This window comes from Saccopteryx leptura, chromosome 2 (assembly GCF_036850995.1).
Source record: "Saccopteryx leptura isolate mSacLep1 chromosome 2, mSacLep1_pri_phased_curated, whole genome shotgun sequence".
NCBI classification, from domain to species: Eukaryota; Metazoa; Chordata; class Mammalia; order Chiroptera; family Emballonuridae; genus Saccopteryx; species Saccopteryx leptura.
In genome coordinates, this window is record NC_089504.1 from 254,645,093 (window position 1) to 254,651,915 (window position 6,823).

Genomic DNA, 6,823 nt, shown 5'->3' on the forward strand with positions numbered 1-6,823 from the left:
GCGGTGGGAAGACACTGGAGAGCCCCTTGAGAGTAACAGAGGGAACTAGAGAAAGAGAGAAGGGGATTTATTGGGTGAGATATTTGTAAAGGGAGGGTCCTTCTGGACTGGCCAAACTGTGCAAGCAACCCATGGGGGGAAACTACTAGAAGCCCCTACAAAGAGAGGGAGAAGGAGTTTTAGAGGGTCACCCTTGCTTTACGTTCCATGAGGGGTCATTGCACGATGCATGGGTGGGTCCTTTGATCCCTCCCTGTGTTCTGGATGGGACAAGGGTGTGACAACTCTTTACCCTTTGTTCCCGAGGCTTCTCTGCCCCTCCCGAACACAGGTTGGATCCCTGGAGCCCACAGACCAACATATTTCAAGCATTGATGGACTGGTTCTTTATAGGATTGGAAAATAGGGCTGTGCCATGCAGGGGTCCAAGATGTCCTGATCAATCAAAAAAATCCCAATTGTTGATGACATGATTACGGGGTTGGGGGATGACGAAGAGGAAGTGATCATTCACCATGTCGTCACTTTTTCTCAAAACTGAGTTTCCGGCCCTGGCCGGTTGGCTCAGTGGTAGAGCGTCGGCCTGGTGTGCAGAAGTCCCGGGTTCAATTCCCGGTCAGGGCACACAGGAGAAGTGCCCATCTGCTTCTCCACCCCTCCCCCTCTCCTTCCTCTCTGTCTCTCTCTTCCCCTCCCGCAGCGAGGCTCCATTGGAGCAAAGATGGCCCGGGCGCTGGGGATGGCTCCTTGGCCTCTGCCCCAGGCGCTGGAGTGGCTCTGGTCGCAACAGAGCGACTCCCCGGAGGGCCAGAGCATTGCCCCCTGGTGGGTGTGCCGGGTGGATCCCGGTCGGGCGCATGCGGGAGTCTGTCTGTCTCTCTTCGTTTCCAGCTTCAGAAAAATACAAAAAAAAAAAAAAAACAAAACAAAAAACAAAAACTGAGTTTCCTAGGATGTGGAGGTCACATGCCCTTTCTAGGTGGGTCTGTCCAACATCACGCATTTCAACGAGCACAAAGATGAAAGCACCCAAGCGAAGAGGTGTGGGTGTGAGCTTAAACCCAGCCCTGCCCACCTTGGCTGTCAGAGCACCGGGAGTAGTGTGCTTGCTTTCCTTCTAACAGTTCTGCCTCTGAGAGTCTCCCGCCCCTCACCACTGCCTTCCAGGGAACACGAGGCCTGGCCCCCTTGGTCCCTGTCTCTCTTTGCTAACTTTGTGTAAGTTGACCTTAGTGCCTAGTTTCCGATGCTCATTCTCAGTAGACACAATGGTCTTCTAACACAGCCACAGCAAGAAGTCTGGTGGTGGCCCATTTCACCTTCCGGACCAGCTCAAGGGCTGCCTCCCCTCCGGGGAAGTTTCTGATAGAGACGCCATCAATTGGGTATGCATCCTAGAAGGCCAGCCTTCTGGAGGAGGAGTGAGAAGGTCCCTGGGACAACAGCTCTTCATTTATTTTCCTGATGCTCTTAACTTGAATTATCTCAACATTTGAGGGTAGATGCTCAGGGGGCCAAGTTCAGGGATGGACAGACCAAATTCCCTGACGGCTGGCTGAGCCTAAGTGAAAACTAACTAAATTGATCTCAAGCATGTCAAGGTAGACAAGAAACTAAAAAAAAAAAAAAAAAAAAGTCTAGTCAATCCCAACTGAATGAATATTGAACAAATGTTTGAAGCATCCTGGTTTGAAGACTCACCCAATCTTTCTCCAGCTCTGAGTGTGAGCCTGGAGGAAACAGACCGAAGAGACCACCTGGGATGGCTGGGAGGGCAGCAAGGACCCTCACGACCCAGCTGTGGACTAGCTCCGCTCACTAAAGAGGGAAACCAGAGAGGGGTCGTGGTCCCAGCTTCCCTTGCTGTGTCTCCAAGGACAGCTCCTTGGGGGGATCCTGTACTCACACTGGGTGGCTGCCTGAGAACTCAGGAGTCTGAAGTCAGCTTTTTCCTGGATTCTAGACTATATTTTAGGAAACCACCTCAATAGAAACGTGACATGATTGACTGCGAACTTGAGGGAATGGGACTTCGACATGTTAGGGTGCCAAGTGACTTCTGAATGACACCTCACCTAGCACGACAGGTTGCACTCCAGCCTCTCACTCTCTGAAGGACAATAAAAAGGTATGTGTCAGGTCAGTAAGGCCCCAGCAGCAAACAGTGGTCGCTGACGAGCAATGTAGGAGGAGCTATTTGCAGAGGCAGGAGAAGGAGAGAGAATAGGAAAGAGCCCAGGCCCTAACAATGAAGGGACATTGATGCCACTGGAGATAAGCAAGGGGACAAGCGGGGAGCTGTTCACAGAGCCCAGCAAGAGGCACACTCTGGGAGGAGGCCACCTGACCCTCAGGGCAGGGGGGTGGGGGGGAGGGTGCCCTGAGCTTGCTCTCCTCCTGGGTTTTTTTGTTTGGGTTTTTTTTTGTTTGTTTGTTTTTTGTATTTTTCTGAAGTGAGAAGCAGGGAGACAGACAGACTCCCACATGCGCCCGAATGAGATCCACTGGCATGTGCACCAGGGGGCGATGCTCTGCCCAGCTGGGGCATTGCTCTGTTGCAACCGGAGCCATTCTAGTGCCTGAGTTGGAGGCCATGGAGCCATCCTCAGCACCCAGGCCAACTTTGCTCCAATGGAGCCTTGGCTATGGGAGGGGAAGAAAGAGACAGAGAGGAAGGAGGGGGGAGGGTAGGAGAAGCAGACGAGCTCTTCTCCTGTGTGCCCTGACTGGGAATCGAACCCAGGACTTCCACACGCCAGGTCAATGCTCTACCACTGAGCCCACCAGCCAGGGTTGCTTCTGGGTTTTGATCTCATGCCAAGAACTTCCACTGGCCAAGCCCAACTGCTCTCCAGTGGATAGGAGAGCCCAGTGGTCTGGAAAAGGACCAAAGGAAGATCTGGAGGGGCAAACAGGGACCATTCAGCGCAAGGTTAATACATTAACGTGGAAAAGCCAGTTCCGTAGGGCCTTTCCACCGACGTCATTTTAAACGATGGCAAACACCGTGTCCCTATCCCAAGGTCTTTGGAATTCATTGATAATTTGAGGGGGGCTTTCACGACGCAAAACCAATGAGCAGAGTCAGGGATTCTGTCTCACAGGAAAGAAAAAGAGGAGACAGATGTGTGTTTGGGGCCTTCAATGGCTCCTGAGTTGTGTGTAGCATTTGCTAGGAGAAAAATCCCACCGTGAGAGGAGGAAGGTGTTCAGAAAGCGGCCTCACAAGAGGGAAGATTCTGTACAGAATCCTGAGGTATGTGTGTCTATGTGTGGAGGGGAGAGACTGAGAACATTTAGCAGGGAGGGCCCTCACAAAGATGTGAGCATAGAAGCTAGAAGCCGCTCACACACTCAGTGCTCATGGGGGGTTCCTTCCTGGGGCTGAGGAGGCAATGACAGGTGCTGTTCCTGGAACGCTGGAGACAGGGCTTGTGGACAGCATTGTCCTATAGAGCCGAGACCTCTGGGCTGGGAGCCAGCCTGACTGACACGAGCCCCCAGGGAAGGACCCAGAGGTCGGCAGTCTCTCTGATGCTGGGCTCTGATCCGCCTCCCACAGGGCCCACCCAGAGGGAAGGGGGCAGGTGCACGCAGTCCACTTGGTCAGCCTCACAGGGTGTGAGGACGGTGCGGACGATGAGAGGGTGACTCCGCAAGGGTCAACGGAAGACGTCCCACAGCAAGGGTCAAGCTTCAAGCCAGCACCTCAGCGAGCCTATGACATACTCTTGTGGATGCTGGGTTTTGTAGACTCTCTTGGTGTTGGGAAAACTATCGGAAGAGGGGGTATGAATGTCTCTGGACTCCCTGAAACTTTTGTTCCCTCGGCATGTGGTTGGGAGAATTATTAACACACAACAATTAGGTAGCAAGCTCTGCAACCACCTGCCTTCAAGTCTTCTGCACAAAGTTGCTCTTTTTTTTTAGTTAATAAATTTTACTTTATTAGTTGTGCAAACAATGTGAATATTTGAGTGTTGGTGGATGGTAAAAGAATGTCAAGTGCCTAACAAACAAAAGAGATGCAGGACCAGGAGATGGGAAACAGGCACTGACTGGCACAGTTGGGCCAGCCTGGCCCTAGTCCCTCCAGCAGCGGCCACACTGAGCATTGCAGCACTTGTAGAAGGTGGTCATTGGCTTGTCTGCAGAGCGGGTCTGAAGCTGCATGAAGTAGGTGCTCACATTTGGGACATGGTTCTGCAGTCGAGTCAACATTCTCCCAGGCGGCTGCCCCACCAAGCACATCATCCACTTTTTTCAGCTTCGGATACTTCCAATTTGTTACCTTACGGGCGATGCTGTGCATGTAGGGGCAGGTATTGCAGGTGAAATGGTGGCAGCGCTGTTCCTCCTCCACGATCAGCCCATTCCCGCAGCCCGGGCAAAGAGCAGCATCCAGCAGACACTGCCCCGCAGGCTCCCACAGGCTCCCGCAGGCTCCCGCAGCCCCTGTGGCCCGCCGTGTGCCAACGCTATCACAGAGTTGCTCTTGTGAGAAAAATCTTGAATACAACTTGATACCTAGGCTTGGGAGTTTTGATTCCGGGCTCCCGTTTTGAACTGTTATCTGTTTTCTGAGGCACGTCTTCTCTCAGCTCTGGTTGCTCTGTGGGAGGCCAGCCATGTGCTTTAGGTGCAGACCAGAACCCCCCTACACACACACACACACACACACACACACACACACACACACACACACACACACACTGCCATCACTACCACCACCACTCACAAGGGAGTTTCCTGTAAAACCTAAATATTAAGTCATACCATCCCCCACCCAAATATCTGCCAAATTTAGTGTAAATCCATCTACCCATGTTGGCGTGTGAAGGTAATTAGCAGTGGAAGTTTGTTTGTGTAGGCTCCAAACATCGCAGCAGCCATCTGTGGCCCCAGCCGGCATCAGTGAGCAGGTGTGCACGCAGAGCACCTGCCCGCCATTCGGTCACCTGGGTTGTAGGTGTACATGGCCCCCACACAGGAACGTGTGCACTTAACGTGTGCACTTGGTTTAACCTCCTCTGTCTCTAGGCTCTGAAGGCGGAGGCTGGGTCCAGCTTGGGTAGAAACCTAGACAGGGGCCTCTCGACCACTAACCAATGTGTTGTAGCTCAGGTTGATCAATGTTTCTTAAATGCCTGCCAACACTACCTAGCAAGAGAACATGCTGTGTGAATGATGGGAGAGAGAGAGAAAGAGACAACCTTAAGTGAGAGAACATCTCCAGTCCCTTCTGAGAAAGGATTCTATGAAAAGTCATCCGAGCCAGAGAATTAATTATCAAGCTGTCAGGGTCTGAGCTGAGTAGTGTGCCACATATGTCAGAAGGACATCGGCCACTGAGGCTGGGGACCTCACAGATACCTCCCTTCCCCTCTCTCCTGCACCTGGGCCAGGTGACTCCGCCCACTTCCTTTGCTCCACCGCCCCCCAATCCCGACCTCCTTTCACCACCTCCCGGTGAGTTCTGGCCTCATGGCCTTCCTGTCTGGTCTACAACCATACTGATCTCCCCAAAGTTCTCAATTCTGCATCTTTTTATTCCTCTGCTTAAAACATCAGTGCCCCCCACTGCCTGTGAAATGAAGCTTATCTCTCTTCCTTGCCATCAAAGGGCTGCCCTACCCTCCGTTGCCGCCCCCATCCCCTCTCTTCCTGCACCACCACCCTGCGCACCATTCCAAACACTCCGCGCCCCCTCCTTCGGGCTTCCCCTTCCATCTCTCTCGGGCATCCCCATGCCACCCCGCTGCCTCCCTGCCAGAACCCCACCATGCTCCGAGGTCCCCCTGTAGGAAACCTGTCCCAGCCTCCCTGCCCACAGGCTTCCTCCTCTGAGGTCGCACCGAGCTTTGATGGCACCTGTCTTTGAGCCTTACCACATCCGCCTTTTATCTGGGAATTGGGTACGTAAGGATAAAAATGTCTACCTATTAGGATCATTGCAGGGTTGTCATCAAAGGAGATACTGTGTTAATACGCCTTGACAGCGGATGGAGTGCGGTAGAATGGAGCAAGTTGTACCTTGCTCTACGTAATTCTATAGTAATGATAATGTACTAATAATGTTATAGTTATTGCTATAGACACGATGTGGTTAAGAACACAGCTTTGGAATCTGACCGAAAGGCAACTAACACTCTGTGAAGCGTTTGTCGTGTTTCAGGACGACACTAAGAGCTTCGGTACAGACCGTCTACTTTTCTTCTGCAGCGTCTTAACATTTACTTACTGACTTCATTTTTTAAGTATGTGGGCAAGTCTTGGGAAATCAGAAGAAATCAAGACAGAGGACAGTATTCTGAGGGAACTAGTCATTTTATTGATTGAGATAGGCAATGAACAGGGAATTTAGAATATTTAGTATATTCCCTGTTTATTATCTGTCTGTCTGTCTCTCCCTGCTAGAATGTAAGCTTCATGGGTGTTGTATTTCACTGAGGTGTCCCCAGCACCTAGAAGCCAAGCCCAGCCTAAAGGACCCCTTGCACACACATTGGTTGGGGCTGAAGACAATAGTGCTCTCAAATAGGGTGACTCAATGGGAAACCCTGGGGCAGATGCGGGTATCAGGAAGCACCCCTCAGAGGAGATAACATTTTAAGCCGAACCTGGAGGATGAGAGGCAGCCAGCTAGGCAAGGACCCATGCAAAGAAACGGATGGGGACACCAAGGCTTCAGGAGCGGTAATAACAAATGACTCAAGGCCAGACAGCTACTCGACGTCTCAAGACCAGAATTCAAGCCGAGACAGTCTGATTTCGGAGCCCATCTGGCGTCCAGGTACGTGACATCTGTGAAGTGCTCAGGGCC

General features: G+C 52.0%; 1 pseudogene; it reads right to left on the reverse strand.

Annotated features, from left to right (window-relative positions):
* Window positions 1-4,083: 4,083 nt before the first annotated feature.
* LOC136391916 (DNA-directed RNA polymerase III subunit RPC10 pseudogene) lies at window positions 4,084-4,977 on the reverse strand (annotated as a pseudogene).
* Window positions 4,978-6,823: the final 1,846 nt, after the last annotated feature.